The sequence below is a fragment of the Phascolarctos cinereus genome, unplaced genomic scaffold (assembly GCF_003287225.1).
Source record: "Phascolarctos cinereus isolate Bilbo 61053 unplaced genomic scaffold, phaCin_HiC Scaffold_4;HRSCAF=312, whole genome shotgun sequence".
Classification (NCBI taxonomy): domain Eukaryota; kingdom Metazoa; phylum Chordata; class Mammalia; order Diprotodontia; family Phascolarctidae; genus Phascolarctos; species Phascolarctos cinereus.
The window spans coordinates 634446363-634464035 of NW_027555847.1; positions in this window are offsets into that span (position 1 = coordinate 634446363).

Here is a 17673-nt window from a genome sequence, read left to right on the forward strand (position 1 = left end):
TTCTCTTAACCACAGTGCCTGGCACAGAGTAGATGTTATGTATAAGTTCTTGCTATTATTGTTAATGATTATTATTCTAGTTTTAAGTGTCTGTGACATCTACCCTCTGTCTTCAATGTGCTACCAGCCTAATATCTACTCCCCTTTCACATGACTTTTGGGACTCTGCTTTACAAATCTGTGTCACCATTCATGCTCATAACCTGGTCATTTGACTCAATAAGGTGATTGTGAAGTATTTATGATGCTAGGACTTAGATTCATCATACCTGCTGTGACTTTCTTAATAGCCTCCTCAAGGGTCTTCCAGCTCCTACTCTCTTGCTCCCCAAGTTCCTCCTTCAAACCACAATCAGATTAATTTTTTTTATGGTCACGACATTGATCTGCTCCAAACTCTTCCATTGATTCCCTATTTGTCTTCAGAGTAAAATTCATAATCCTTTACCTGGCAGTTGAGGTCTTAATCAACACAGCGCCACCCTTTCTTTCCAGTTTCATTTATCTTGAATTACCCACATCCATGTGGTCTACACTCCCACCATACTGGACTGATCTTTGTCTTTCAAACACTCACAGCAACACACAATAATTCGCATCTTCATGCCTTTCCTTAGTCCATTTCCTTTACATGAAATTTCTCATCTCTCCCTCTTTACCTGTTTAATTCCTACTCATCCTTTAAAGTCCTGCACAAATACCACCTCTTCAACAAAATGTTTCATGATTTCTTTCACATAGTTCTTTGTTTTATGCTACTTTAATACGTTGCTATATACAGCTAAGTGGTGCAGTGTATAGAGTACCAGGACTGGAGTTAGGAAGACCCAAGTTCAAATTTGGTCTCAGATACTTAACTAGCTATGTGACCCTGGGCAAGTCACTTAACACTGTTTGCCTCAATTTACTCATCTGTAAAATGAGCTGGAGAAGGAAATGGCAAATCACTCCAGTATCTTTGCCAGCTAAACCCCAAATTGGGGCATGAAGAGAAGGATATAATTGGAAAAACAACTGAACAGCAACAAAATGACAATATACTGTTGCAAGATAGATAGATAGATAGATAGATAGATAGATAGATAGATAGATAGATAGATAGATAGGTATTCCTGCTGTCCCTTTCCCCAATGCTGCATTCTGCTTTCTTTCTTTCATTTCCTAGTAGTCATTCAAAGTGGCCAGAAGAAGGTAAAGGGACTGAGGATCTCCCCTTTGAGTCTTTAAATTACTCTTATGGGTAACTATGCAAGATCAGTACAAATGAGATATTTCACAATCTATATTATTAGGGTCATGGAATGAGAGATTTGAGAGGACATTGGAGACTGGTTATGTAGTTAAAACTCCTTGTTTACAAAAGAGGGAAATGTCCCTGCTAGTACTTTCAGTGTGGGAGGGAGAAGGGGGCAGGAAATATACCCCCCTAGGACAACTTCACCTCACCTTGAGGGTGTTGAAGGAAAGCCACCTATGGGCAATGAAAGTTAAAGTCAGAATACATGTTCCTATCATCTGATCAGGCGATCACTCAACCCTTGGCATTAGGCCACTGTCCCCTTGGAGTCAGCCCACAACCTGACAGATAGCTCTGGCCCCATTCTGGAGACCACTGGGTTAGAGTATACTTACTGTTTTTTGCTGTATCTGCTGGAATTATTTTCTCCTTGAGAGCTAAAGATGGGCATAGTGAAAACATGCTGAGCTCGGCATCAACACACATAATTTAAAATACTTCCTCTGGTGCTTACTAGCTATGTAATAATGTGAAGGTTACTGAAGTTTTCTGAATCTACGGTTTCCTAATCTGTGTAACAGGAACAGAAAATAGTATATACCTCCTAGGGTTGTTGTGAATATCATAAAACTACAGTGTGTATGTGTGTGTGTATATATATATGTGTGTGTGTGTGTGTGTGTGTGTGTATGTGTATATACACACACACATATATACTGTATGTGTATATATACATATATGTAACATATGTATATATGTATTAATGTATATATGTATAAATTAACTTATTAAGTGTCTATTATCATTAAATGCCTCAAATAGTGAACATTACTTTTGGGGATTCACAGGAAATAACTGAAAATAATACCAGCTCGCATTTATATAGCACTTTGAGGTTTGCAAAGAGAGTACAAATATTATCTCATTTGATCTTCACAACAACCCTGAGAGGTAGGTACTTTTATCAATCCCATTTTACAGATGAGGAAAGTGAGGAAGAAAGGAAACAAGCATTTATTAAGTGCCTGCTATGTGCCAGGCATTGTGCTAAGCATGTTTTACAAATGTCATCTAATTTGTTCCTCATAACAATTCTGGGAGGAAGGTGTTATTATTATTCCCATTTTACAACTGTGGAAACTGAGACAGACGGAGGTTAAGTGATTCGCTTAGGATTACACAGCTAGTAAGTATCTGAGGCCAAATTTGAACTTAGGTCTTATTGACTCTATTGACTCTATCTACTGAACCACCTAGTTGTATCCAATTCCAGCCTTAATTCCAAAGGTTATATTTACCAATATTGCTATGTATACTTTCTCTAGCAATAAATATCAATTCATTGAAGTTCACAGAAAAAGACTAGCACTTGTGGTTACAAAAATCTTGAATGGCAAACATATCTTTATGTACATTATTAACAAGGGTATAAAATTACAAAGATCAGCCTTTATGGAAAGTGGTCAGCACTTACTTAGAGTCCTGCTAGCCCTACCACAATGTTAGATGTTCTTTAGCTTATTTTTGGACACCTTAATTGTCCAAGGAGATATTCCTGGGGCACTCCACCCTTTGTAGACACCAATCCATTAATGGTCAGTTTTTCAATCCAGTCCTTCAACTGGTTACACATTTATTTAACTATGTTATCATCCAGCCCACATCCCTCCATCTTTTTGACTAGGATATTATGAGAGACTTTGTAAAATGTTTTCCTGAAATACAGCTATGTTATATCTCCAGCATTCCCCTAATGTACCATTCTAGTAACCTTTCGGAATCCTTAGTTCAGATGCTGCTAGCTTCATAAATCCTTCCTTTATATTCCCTGCTGAAATTGGGGTCTCCCCCCTCCAATTTTCTAAGACCTATTTATCCGGGGATCTTCTTTGCCTCCAGCACACTCTGCCTTTTATAGATTTATCTGAGTATGTGTCATATCTTGCCTGGTAGAGTATAAATATCTAGATGTCAGGAATGGTGGTTTGTACATAGTAGGCCGTCAATGGGGAAGGGAAGGGAAGGGAAGGGAAGGAAGGAAGGAAGGAAGGGAAGGGAAGGAAGGAAGAAGGGAAGGAAGAGGAAGGAAGGAAGAAGGAAGGAAGGAAGGAAGGAAGGAAGGAAGGAAGGAAGGAAGGAAGGAAGGAAGGAAGGAAGAAGGAAGGAGAGGGAGGGAGGAAGAAAGTCATTGTGGCAAGTTTAGGATTAAGTTGGCAACTGTTCAACTGATTTTCTGTCGTCAGCTTTATAGACTGGGTTGCCTTAAATTTCTTTTCTAAGGGAGATTTCATTTCCTTAGGAATTAGCCTGGAGCCCTCTCTGATAAAGATTTCCTGATTTCCAATGAATGAATGAATGAATGAATGAATGAAGCATTTATTAAGCATTTACTACGATATGATTTACTTACCCTGTCCTAAATTCTGGGCATGCAAATAGAAAAGTAAGATAATACCTGCTCTCAAGGAATTCACATCCTAGTAGAGGAATCAACACATAAAAGATTTCACTGGCAAGTCAGGTGGAAAGGTCCCATGTTCCTTTAGGGTGAAGAGGCAAAGTACGTGATAATACCACTATTAAAATTTTCATTTCTGCTGATAAAATGGTAACAGTTCATATTATTGAAGCACAGTGCCAAGAACGTTGGTGACAAGAACTACTCTTTTGGGGTCTTTGTAACTATAGCTATAGCCTCTACAGAAATACTTATAAGAGAACCTGAGTTCAAATCTGAACTCAGACCAGACACTTGACACTTACTAGCTGTGTGACTCTGGGTGAGTCACTTAACTCCAATTGCCTCACACACAAAAAAAAAATTAAAAAGAAATAATTATCAGGATTTGCTTCGCAGGATGATGGCTAAGGGCATTGGGCTTGAAGAACTGCTTTTCCCAAGGCTCTTGAATTCAGAGTCCTGGGTTGAATTAATCAGGATCCAAGGGGAGAGGGTGGTTAAGATGGTAGTACTTTGACCTGCCTGGCACATGCTGCTCCTTGCCTTTCCCCCAGGGTGGCCAGCTGCTTCAGCTAGGCTGGCTTGTCTGCCCTCTCTGTGGCAGTCAGTTTGTAGCTTGTGGGGATGGTTGCCCCCTTCTTCATAGGAACTGATTCTCTGAATGATGGATGACTGTGAGGGCTGGGCTGGAAGTAAGACTGGTGTTCTAGAAGGTCTAGAAAGCCCCAGAGCTCCTGTGCCTATTTATTTATTCATTTATGCTTTCAGCAGCAGCAGCATTTAGAGAGGGCTTTAAGATGTTCAAAGCATTTACAAATTTTACTTCATTTTATTCTCACAACAGCCCTGGGAGGTAGATACTATTACTAACCCCTTTTTACAGATGAAGAAACTGCATCTTTAGGACTTTCAGGCCTTTCTATCTACCCTGAAGTTTGATTTCCTTTTATGTATTGTATCCTCTAAGTATGAGTTCTTTGCAAGCAAGGACTATCTCAATTTTTATATTTGTATTACTAGCACTTAGCGTGGGCCTTAGGCAGCTAGGTGGTTTAGTGGACAGAATGCTAGGCCTGGAGTGAGGAAGACCTGAGTTCAAATTTGGTCTCAGACACTTACTAGCTGTGTGACCCTGATTTGCCTTAATCTACCAGAGAAGGAAATGGCAAACTGCTCCAGTACCTTTGCCAAGAAAACCCCATGTACAGTATGGTCCATGGGGTTGTGAAGAATTGGATGCAACTGAACAACAAAAAGCCCAAACAAAATCAAGCAAGTGAAAAAGGAAATTCATTCTGACCCTGGGTATTTCTCTAGGCAACTGATGCTCCCTGGCAGGGCCATTCTGAAGGGGGCCCAAGTGCAAATGAATCACTATGTGGCAGAGGATTCTAAGGTCCAATGTTAATACTCCATTTCTTTGTAATTCCCACAGATGCATGTTTCAGGATTTTAAAAAAGGATCTTAAGATAAAAGACTTAGGGCTAGTAGAGACTTTATAGGCCATGGAGGCCAAGGCTAGTTTTTCAGCTCAAAAGTTCCATTGATTACCCTGCCCCACTGAAAAAGTACTTACCTTAGTTGGAGACCCTATTTTATTGAATCAGTCAATCAGAACTAAGTGGGACATGGTCTGTTCTGAGTGGGTAGGAAGCTGTCATGCCCTGAGAAGTTTGTAGGAAAGCAGGAATGAGTTCAGAATGATAAAAAGATTTCAGGGGTCTAGCAGTGGAAAGAAATTAGGGGCACACCCAAAGATGAGCCTGAAAGAATCACTGGCAAACGAACAATTAGTGAAAGGAGAAAGAGAAAGGAGGACTGAGCTATGTAAGAGAAGGGAAAAATTGAGAAGGGTGACCCCTCTGATACTCTTGGGTATCTCAAAGCAGAACCCCTGGACTGAGGGAAGTTCTAAGAAAGGTCTGTTTCAATCTATTTTCATATAGCATGATTCAAAGCCCTTCATCATCCTGCTTGCTCTCCTTTGGGTACTCTCCCCTTATCAATATCCTTTCACAAAATGTGGTGCCCAGAAATGATCCAAACATTCCATACATGGTCGAACCAGGGTACAGTACAGTAAAATTATCATCTCCTTATTCTAGGATACCAGGCTCTTAATTAAAGTTAAAATTGTATTGTATTTCTTGGCTGACATCAGATGGTTGACTCACATTGAGAGCTAGTAGTCCACTAAAAGCCCTACTCTTGCATCAGAAAGGTGCTGAGTTCCTGCTTCCTGGAGGTCTTCCAGCAGAATCTGGGTCAATGCTTGTCAACAATATAGAAGAGGGATTTCTTGGTCAGATAAGGGTCAGACAGGATGGAATCTGATATCCCTTCTGTTGGTCATATTCTTTGAATTCACCAAGGTTTTCCAAACATGGCTTGAGTTACCCAGACTCCGTGATTGTTCTCATACTTTTCCTTTCCCCTGAAATGACCTTCTTGTATATCTCTTCCTACTGAAATCTTATTCGCCCTTGAAGGAGCAGCTCAACTGCCATTTTCTCGACAGTTTTTTCTTATCCATCCAGCTAAGTGACCTCTTCCTTCTCTGAATTTTAATTTTAATTTTTGTACTCCCTAATAAATTTATTATATTGTAAATTTTATTATGTTATTTATGCTCATGTATTATATCTCCTTCCCCAAAGACTATAAGCTCCTTAAGGATAAGGACTGTATCTTATTCAAATTCTATACACACACACAAATATGTGTATATATAAATATATGTATATATGTATAACATACATTTATGTATACATGTAAGTATGTATAATATATAAATGTGTAGATATATATAGATATATATGCATATACATATACGTGTGTGTGCCTGTGTGTTTTTATATACACACACATCTACTATGTTCAAGGTGTCACGTTAGGCACTGGTAATACAGAGATAGATTACACAAACCTTTCAATCCAAGGAGGGGAAACATGCACAAAAGTAATTGATATGGGATGGGGAGCAGGGAACATGGTAAGCACAAAGGAAATGTCTAAGCAAATTGCTGTGACAAATTGAAGGAGGGGTGAAGGAAAGGAGAGGTCACTTTGAGGAAGAACCTGACTCAGATCTTAAAGGCAGGGAGTGACTTTAACAGTTGTGTGTTGGGGGGAGGTTAGAGGCAGAGTCCATTTAAGGCTTGGGGGAAGGATGGAGCAAAAGAGTAGAGATAAGGGAAGGCAGGACAAGAACATAAGAACAGGTCAAATTGAGGGGGTATATAGTATAGATTAATGGGAATAGTATAAAATAAAACTGGAAAGGTAGATTGGATCCAGGTTGTGCAGGACATAATTTAAATCTCATAAGAGTTTATACTTTATTTCATAGGGAATAAGAAGCCACTAATTTTTTTTTGAGTGGAGTATTAGTAAGATAACTAGAACAGCAGAATGAAGGATGGTTTGGAGAAAAGACAGATTAGAGGCAAGAAAACAAGGTAGGAGGCTATTACAATACATTAGAAAAGAAAGGATGAAGGCCTGAACAATGGTGGTTTCTATAGAAGTGGAAAGTAGGGGACAGATTGCAAGAAAAATTGTGACTATAGAATGAACAGAACTTGAAACTGATCAGATGTATGGGATGAAGGAGAGAGAAGAGTAAAAGATGGCCCTGAGGTTATAAACCTTGATGACTCAGAGAATGATGGTATCATTAAAAGAAGTAAATTATGGAGAAGGAAAGACATTTCAGGGAATATGATGAATTCAACTTAGGATGTGCTGAGTTTGTTTGCTGGAGGGTATAATAGATGCCCAATCTCACTTCATGTCATTTATCTGCTTTGGCCCATAGCATGAGTGCAAGATACTCCCACTATAGAGAGCACTGAACAAAAGCTCATCTTGATTAAATCTCTTTTCACAGAAATTGCCAAGCTACACAAAGAAATCCCCCACAAAAGAAATAACCCCTAATATCATCATGTAATCAAGCCAGCATGAGTCCTTTGCATGAGATTATTTGAAGTGAAAATAAATGCCTGTATGCGTGTATGCACATAGATATGTGTGTATGCACATAGATATGTACTTTTTTTTTGTTAAGTGCTTCAATAACACTTTTGTCTGCTACACTTGCATTCCTGAACCGTGAGGCCCCCTATTCAAACTCCCAGAGATCTCCAATCTCATAGGTAATAGCCATATGTATAGAAGTTGTTCAGTCATTTTTCAGTCATATCTGACTCCTCATGACCCCATTTGGGGTTTTCTTGACAAAGATACTGAAGAGGTTTGTCATTTCCTTCTCCATTTCATTTTACAGATGAGGAAACTGAGAGAAGTTTAAATTATTTTTATAGTGTCAGAAAGCTAATACATATTGGAGGTGGGTTTTTAAAATATTTTTATTTTATTAAATATTTCCCAATTACACGTAAAAAATTTAACCATCATTTTTCAAAAATTTGAGTTTTAAATTCTCTCCCTCCACTGTACCCCTTTCCCCTCCTTGAGAAGGCAAGCAATTGGATTTTGATTATACATGTGAGGTCATGCCAAATATATTATCATATTAGCCATATTGCAAAAGAAAACACAAACAAAATAAAACAATAAAAATAAAGGAAAAATAAAAGTATGTTTCAATCTGCATTCAGTGTTCTTCAGTTCTCTCTCTGGAGGTGAATAGCATTTTTCATCATAGGTCTTTTAGGATGGTCTTGGATCATTGTCTTGATCAGAGTAACTAAGTCTTTCCCAGTTGATCATCCTTACAATACTGCTGTTATTATATACAATGTTTTGATTCTACTCACTTCACTCTGCATCAGTGCATATAAAGTCTTCCCAGACTTTGCTGGAACCATCTTGCTCTTCATTTTTTTTGTAGCACAATAGTATCCACCACAATCATGTGCCATGACTTGTTTCATCATTCCCCAGTTGATGGACATCCCTTCAGTTTCCAATTCCTTGCCATCACAAAAGAGCTGCTATAAATCTATTTTTACAAATAGGTCCTTTTCCCTTTTTCTCTGTCTTGAGTTTCAGGCTTTTTTGCACTGCTGTTTTCCGGAGCTAGTTAGGGTGGTTTGGAAGTTTTCGGCGCTTCCAAAGTGGTATGATCTGGGGAAAGGTGTGGTCACTGCTCTCCTGGTCTGCACTCTGGTCCTTACCCAGGAAAGACCCCTGATTTCTTGAGATTGCAGTTGATACAGCTCCTCAGGGCCCTTTCTTCTTAGGGACCAGAAATAGTACTGTACCTCAGGGTTCTTGATCCCTTGTGACCAAAAGTGATACTGCCCCTCAGGGCTTCCATTCCCTCTTGACTTAAAATACTTCTCTCTGCCCTTGAATTATGACCCAGAAGTATAGGAAGTATAGGGTATAGGCAATGGAGTCGACAAACAGCTTCTGGTCCTGTGTTCAGTGCTACCACAGGGGTCCCGTGTAATTTCTTCCTGACCAGTTGCCAGATCTCCTTACCATCTCTGGCTTGAGAGCTCCCAAAGCTGCTGTTGCTTCTGTCACCACCTCCTGGTCCCAACACTGGTGGTTCATCCTCATGAGCTCTGGGCCTGCCTCCACCCCCATGTCACAGATCTCTCTGACCTCCCAAGTTGTTTTAGGCTGGAAGAGTGTGTGAGACACTTTTACCTTTTGTTGGCTCTGCCACTCCAGAATTTTACTTAAATTTACTTTATTAAAGTTTTTTGGAGGGGAATGCTGGGAGAGTTCAGCTGAGTGCTCATCTTGGCTTTGTCCCCCAGATGTCTCCTGAAGATGGGTTTCAAACCCAGATCTTCTGACTCCAAATTCTGCGTACTATCCACTATGTCCTGCTGTGTCTCATTTGAAAGCACCTGACAAGATAATGACATCTGTGGTTTTAGTTCTTGCTCCCCACTCAAGGCCCTGTCAACTGAACTTACATCCTTCAATAACCTTCCCCAGGGTTCATATTTTCCATGAGCTGCATTTTCTCTTCTCATTATTCCTGACAGAATTCCCACATTACCATCTATTTAAAGATGATTCACTTTTAAATAGTCAGGACAAAACATTTTAAATAATGGGCAAGAGAGACTGACCACTTCTTTAGTGTCCAAAAATTTGTCCCTCAAACCCATCACAGTGAAACATTCAGATAGAATTATCCAACAATTGCAAATTCAGAACTGGAGCTATGAGGATAGGTTGGAGTAGAGGTATATTTTAGGGATCCATCTGTATAATAGTGATAACTGAAACCATGGGAGTGGATAAATTGAGAGAGAGAGGAAGAGAGAGAAAGAGAGAGGAGGAGGAGGAGGAGGAGAAGAAGAAGAAGAAGAAGAAGAAGAAGAAGAGAAGAAGAAGAAGAAGAAGAAGAAGAAGAAGAAGAAGAAGAAGAAGAAGAAGAAGAAGAAGAAGAAGGAGAAGAAGAACTTGATGGGGAATACCCACATTTAAGGAATTAGGAGAATGCAAGAAATAAACAAAAGAGTCAGAGAAGGAACATTACGAGAAGAATCATGAGTTCAAAGTCATGGAAACCAAGGGAAGGGGGCATATCAAGTAGAGAGGAAGACTCCATCTTTACAAGCACCACAGAGAAGTCCAAGAAAATGAAGACAGGAAAAAAAAAACATTTGTTTTAGCAATGAAGGAGGTCATTAATGACCTAGCAGAGAGTTGTATCAATAGGAATAGAAGACAGATTGCAAATTTATGGGGGATGAGAAGGTCCTCAGGAAATAGAAGTAGAAAATGTGGTCTACTCTCTCTAAATGTTTGACAGTGAATGAGAAGGAAAGTACTAAGGAAATAGCTTAAGAGGATGAGCTGTTTCATCCTCTAAGACTGGAAGGAAGGAGAGGAGGGGTTAGGATGGTTAGAGTTCAAGAGGAATGGAAGATGGGAAATGAAGGATTTGGAATTGGATGATCTCAGGCTTCATAATGAAGATGAGGTTATTTTCTGAATGAGGGGGAAGGGAATGGAGATGGAGACTGGAGGAGAGAAGAGAACGTTCATCTTGCTATCCTCCATAGCATCTCACACAGTGCTATATACACAGATAGGATTTAGTAATTAGACAGATGGAGACAGATGGAGAAGGGGTGCAAGCATGGAGCAAGGAGAATAATAGAGGAGGGAGTTTTAGGAAAGCATTCCATATTATCTTATCTAAAACAAGCAGAGAAAAGGAGAAATGTGGGAACTAAAAAATTTAAATAGGCTGGAATTGTGAGCTAAAGTAAGCAAGAAACCTGAAATGTATTTAAGATAAAGGTAAAGTCTTATATATACTTGGGTTCAAAAAATTAACTTTGCCAGCAGAGGATGGGTTAGGCAGTAGGCGGCACATTTTAGAAAGGACATTGACTAACTCCATTGTGTACAGAGGAGGGCAATCCAGGGTAGTGACCATGATTTACAAGGATAAGTTAAAATAACTGAAATGTTTAGCTTTGAGAAAAGCAGATGTGTGGGAAGGGGAGGTTCCATTAAATTCAACAAAAACATATTAAGTGACTCCTCTGGTCAGGGTGCATGACTCTAAACAATCCCTCTCCTCAAGATGTTTACTATCTGTCTTCTAATATTTAAAGGCGTTTTTGTGCAGGAGGAATTATGCTTGTTCTATACCTGCCCTTCATTACAGAACAGGGCAGTGGGAGGAAGTTATAGGGAAGCAAATTTCCACTAAACATAAGGAGAAAATTGTAATAGTAAGAGCTATCCTAAAGCAGAATGGATTACTTTGTTAGGTAGTAAGTTTGCTGTCATTGATGGTATTTAAATGAAAATTGGATAACCAATTAGGCATTTTGTAGTGGAGATTCAAGCTTTGAATAGAGGTTGGATGAGAATAAGATAATTGTAGAATGTATGAGTTGGGAAGGACTTCACATACCATCTCTTCAGAATTTCCTCATTTCTGCTCTCTATTTCTGTTATTTTAGTCAACCAGCTTCATCACCTCTGGTAAGGTGTATTGTGAGGCTCAAATAAGAATGAATATGAAGCAGTTTTCAAATCTTAAAGCACTATAAAAAGGCCAGTTAGTATCAGTAGTGTTATTATTGTTGTTGTTGTTGTTATTATTATTATTATTATTATCATTAGGCTCTATTCATAAGGCCTCAAGTCTGGTGACTACTTCATTCCCTGAGACTCATATAGCACTCCTGCTGAGCTGAAACAATGTCTACTTAGTAATACAGCAGTGCATCGGTAAATGTTGAACAACCACTATGTAAACACTTTTAAATTTAATTTTAATCTGTATTATTAACATGATCTTTAGTTTAGACAATCAACAAAGCAATAAATCAGGTCCTGATTTATAATGATTGTAGATTTCTGGGGTGTAAATGCTCATATTGAGATTTAACAGTCAGTTCTCACAAGATGTTTAGAGTTGGCGCCAGAAAGCCCCAGTCTCAGTGTCATTCTTGACTCTTCATTCTCTTTCATCACACATAGTCAATCAGTTGTCCAATCTCTTTGTTTCTACCTATTCAAGAACTCTCTCATCAATCCCTTACTCTCTACTCATAGGACTATGACCTCTGCGTCCCATTAGACTGAACTATTCCAATAACTTCCTACTTGGTCTCTGCCTCAAATATCTCTTCTCTCCAAATTCATCTTCCCTACAATTGTTAAAATGATATTCCTAAAGAATAAGTCTGACAATATCGCTTTCCTGGTAAAAACTCCAGTTATTCCCCATTACCTCTAAGAAAAAATAAAAACTCCTCTGCTTGGCATTTTAATCCCTTTACAATCTGATTTTTCAATTTTACAACTGACTTTTCCAGCCTTTTCATATACATTACTCCCCTTCACTCAGCCTTGGATCCAGGCAAACCAGACTACTTACTATTTTTCACTCTAAAATTCTTGTCTCTCAACTCCATACCTTTCTACAGGGTTTCCTCCATACGTGGTATATATTTCTTACTTATTTTTTCCTAGCTTCCATCATAGACATTTGCTCAAATATCTCCTCCTAGATGAAGTCTTTCCTGATCCCTCTCCCTCAAAACCTCTAAGTTGCATATACTTATATATGTACAGTTTTGGTTTTCCCTATGGAATATAAGCTCCTTGAGGGCAGGGTCTGTTTAATTTTTGTCTTTGTATTCCTGGTCCTAGCATAGTGCTTAGGTACAACTTAAATACTTGCTGGCTGATTGATATATATTACTCTAGAATAGTGATGTCAAACTCTATGAAAAGAGCCACTAATCCATCATACATAAGGATCGCTGTGGGCTACAGATCGATTTAGTTTTAAAATGTGATATTATCTATGCTTTATTTTATTTTTATGTATTTTAAAAAATATTTCCCAATTACATTTTAATCTGGTTCTGTGGACAGTTGCCAATCACACGTGACTGATGAGCTGCGTGTTTGACACTTCTGGAGATAAACTCTGAGATCTATTCCAAATTAGTCTGTGGTTCCGTGCTCCTGTCAAATTGCTTGATTTGTTCATTGGCACATACCCTTAACTATGGCCTCTGCGATTATATTTTCAGTGTGCACTTCAATGGTACCACTCACAATCATGCCCTTTCTTTTTGGATGTTATGTGCAAAGGTCTAATGCAAAGAGCAATTCAGTATTGAAAATAGCAATGCTCTGATTGATGCATCAGGTTTTTTTCTCTCCTTTGGCTTTCTGAATCAACAGAGTATTTCCCCCTTTTTAGTTTTTTTTTTATTTTTTAAAGTTACAAAAAGATTTTAAAATCTGTGCACTGTGGCTGCCAACTCTCAGCATCCACCTGCTGAGTTGGCCTTCATCCAAGAATCCCTGCCTGTCTGTGGAACAGGTGTAGCTTGCAACTGCACCAGACTTAGCACAACCAGGGACAGATGGATTGGATGCAGGAATAGCAGTGGGGCTATTTAAAAAAAATACATGATCAAACCTTCATCAGTGTCTCAGATGCATCCAATTTCCTTCCTTCCTTCTAGGAGAGAAATGTGACATTCAAGATAACATTTGCCAAATTGGCAAGGCAGGCTGAAAATTGTATTACTAGACCACTGGACTACATGAGCAATACAGAAAGAAAGAAAGAAACAAGCATTTATTAAGCCCTACATGTGCCAGGCACTGTGCTTCGCTCTTTATAAATATTATCGCATTTGAGCCTGGGAGGTAGGTACTATGATTATCCTCATTTCATAGTTGAAGAAACTGAGGTTAAATGACTTACTCAGGGTCACACAGCTAAAAGTGTCTGAGGCCGGATTTGAACTTAAATCTTTTCAAGTCCAGGTCCAGTGCTCTATCCACTGTGTCACCTAGCTGTCAATAATAAAATCGTGTACTGAGTCACAGAATCTCAGATTTGACAAGGACCTAAGGCCATATAGCTCTATACCTGATGAAAAATTCCTTCTATATCCCTGACATTTGTTCAGTCAATCAAAAATTATTTACTAAATACTTGCAATATGCCAGGCACTATGCTAAGAACAAAGGATACAGTGAAAGAAAAAAAACCAAAACAGTCTGAAGTCAAGGTGCTTACATTCTCTCAGGGGAGACAATAGACAAATAATATAAAATATACATAGTATAGAAGGAAATTAACCCTAGAAAGGGGAAGGATTTAATGATTGGGGAAAGCAGGAAAAGCCCTTGAAGAAGATGGGGTTTAAACTGAGTCTTAAAGGAAGCCAGGGAAAATAAGAGGGAGAACATTCCAAGCAAGAAGGAGAGTCAGTGCAGAGACACTCAGATGGGAGAGAAAGTAAGTGTCATGTTTGAAGAACAGCAAGTAGACTAGTACCTATGCATCATAGAGTTCTTAGAGGGTGGTAATATATGAAAAAAAAAGTCAGGAAAAAGAGGGGCCAGATTGTAAAGAGCATTAAATGCCAAAAGACTTTATATTTGTTGCAGGAGATAATAGGGGGACAGCAAAGATTATTGGCCAGGGTAACTGGCATGATTAGACCTTTTCTTTAAGGAAAATCACTTTGGGACATAAGTGGAGGGTAGATTGGAATGAGGAGAGACTAGAGGCTATTTTGACAAGGCTTTGGACTAGGATGGTGGCTATGTGAGTAGAGAGAAAGTAGAAATGACATAATTTGACAACAGATTGGATATATGTGATGAATGAGAGTGAGAAATCAAGGATGACATTGACGTTGCAAACTTCAATGAAAAGGAATATGGTGGCACCTTCAACAATGATAGGGAAATTTGGAAGAAGGATAGATTTTGGGGAAAATATAATGAGTTCCATTTTGGGCAGGTTACGTTTGAAATGCCTATGAGACATCTAGTTTGAAATGTCTAATCAGTCATTGGTAATGTGGTTCAGGAGAGAGACTAGGGCTGGATATGTATACCTTGGAGTCATAATTATAGAGAAGATAATTGAATTCCTGGGAGAGGCTGAGGTCACCAAAAACAATATATGATTATATGGACATGCATATGGACAACTAGGTGGTGCAGTGGATAGAGCATTGAGCTTGGAATCAGGAAGACTCATCTTCATGAGTTCAAATCTGGCCTTAGATACTTATCAGATGTATGACCCCTTGCAAGTCACTTAACTCTATTTGCCTCAGTTCCTCATCATAAAATGAGCTGGAGAAGGAAACGGCAAACCACTCCTGTATTTTTGCCAAGAAAAGCCCAAAAGGGGTGATAAGGAGTTGGACACAACTGAAAAAATGACTGAACAACAATAATAACAATATATACGTGTGTTTATGTTATTACAGATAGTGTATGGTTGGGTGGTTGTTGTCCTTTGTATTCAGAGCACAAAAATGACATCACTATGTCAGGGTCAAGGTATAATATGTCTAATCAGACCAATACAAGCTCAGAAGGCTCTACCACAGGTCGGGCACAAATTTAAATTGGAGAGGGCTCTATACTTGCGTAACTCACATTGCTTTTGAGTTACTGCAATTGTGCTTTGCTCAAAGAGCACTGTGCTTTCTTTGACACAGGCACACAATGGTGGTCAATCTTATGCCAGTGTCTCCCATTCTCACAATTGATTCCAAAATTCTTTAGAGAGACTTTGAGAGTGTTTTTGTATCACTTCTTCTGACCTCCGTGTGTGTACTTGCTGTGTGTGAATTCTCTGTAAAATAGTCTTTTAGGCAAGCATATGTTTGGCATTCAGACAACACAGCCAGTTCATCGTAGTTGTGCTCTCTGCAGTAGAGTTTGAATGTTTGAATGTTCAGCTCAAGGAGGCACCTCAGTGTCTGGTACCTTATCCTGCCAGGTGATCTTCAGAATTCTCCTAAGACAATTCAAATGGAAGCAAATCAGTTTCCTGGCGTGGTGCTGGTAGACTGTTCAGGTTTCACAGGCATAAAACAACGAGAAGAGCACAACAGCTCTATAGACTTCAGTTTGGTAGTCTAATACCTCTTCTCCCCCCCATTTTCCTTCAGAGTTTCCCAAACACTGAGCTAGCTCTGGCAATGTGTGTGTCAACCTCATCATCTATGTGTGCATCCCTGGAAAGTATATTGCCTAGGTAAGTGAACTTATCCACAGTATTCAAAATTTCTTGAGTGTATAAAGAAAGAGGAAGAGAAACAAGTAGGGAAAGAGAGAATATAGTCTTAGGCTATCCCTCCAGTTGGAATATGGATGATGATTCAGTAAAGGAGAGAGAGAAGGAATGTACAGACAGGTAGAAAGAAAATCAAGATAGAACAGTGTCTCGAAAAACCTGTGAAGAGAGAATATCTTATGTGAAGATGATCAATGGTATCCAACATTGCAAAGATGGCAAGGATGAGGATTGAGAAAAAGGCCATCAAATTTGGTAATTAAGAGAAGTACTCTCTATGGGTTGTTTATCCAATTGCATACCATAGTCTGGACAATAGACATTCTTCATCTACTTGGTTTTTTCCTATGGAAATTTAAATAAAACTCTTTTGAATGATTATGAATTTCAATGAGAAATTTTCGGTGTTCTGGGGATTGGTTAAATCAACATAATGACCCCTAGAAAGGGGAGCACCTGAAAGGCTGTACCATCTAAAAGGAGGGTTCCTTTGGTATTCTGTGCTGAACATCTTCCATGCAAATAATACTTTTGGCAAGCATACATCTCACTGAATATTATTAATTAGAGAGTCATTGAACAAAGCTATCTCTGTTGTCACATCTTTTAAGGAATTTTGAATGGTTTTAATATATGCATGGGAAATGCCTTGTTGAAGGAGGGTCTTTTGAAGGGTATTCTTCTCTGTTAGATCAATTTTTTTGAGTCAACAAACAATAAGCATAGTAAGATTTTGTATTCTTTACACAAGTCAATAGTGTAGACTTGTAGTCCAATGCCTAATATAAAGGATCATTTGAAAAAGCCCACCTGTTCTCTTCTTGTGCCATTAGTTAGGACGTCATTGATATGTGTAAATTAGCTCTGATGAATGGTAAAATAGGAGATGGGCCCTTAATAATAATTTTTCAATCCCCTCATTAAGCTCAAGCTTCTATACCTACAATTTCTTGATCTTCTACAATTGCTAGCATCTTCCCTCCCTAACCACCTTTAATTTAACTACTTTACATTCATTCTCTTTGTATTTATTTTGTATGCATTCATGTATACCCTTGTTGTCTTTCCTGTTGGAGGAATGTAAGCTCCTTGAAATTGGAATTGTTTCTCCAGTATTTAACAAAGTAATACTTAATATATGCTTGTTGATTGACTGATTAATTGCTTCTCTAATAAGGCCCATGATTTTTTCCAAGCATATGGTGTCATTTCCTCTTTCAACTATCTTGAGAATGTATCCCTAAGTCCCATCAAAACTGTGCCATCATTAGCTTCAGATTTCACGATGCACTTTCTTTGGTTCATCTCTAATACACATGTGATATTGTGTATTATATGTATCTGCATTTGTGTCTTATCCTCCAGTTAAAGGCTAAACCTTATTAGGGCAAGTTCCATGTTTTCTCTAAACTTGGCTCCACCTCCAGCTCTTGGCACAGTGTTCT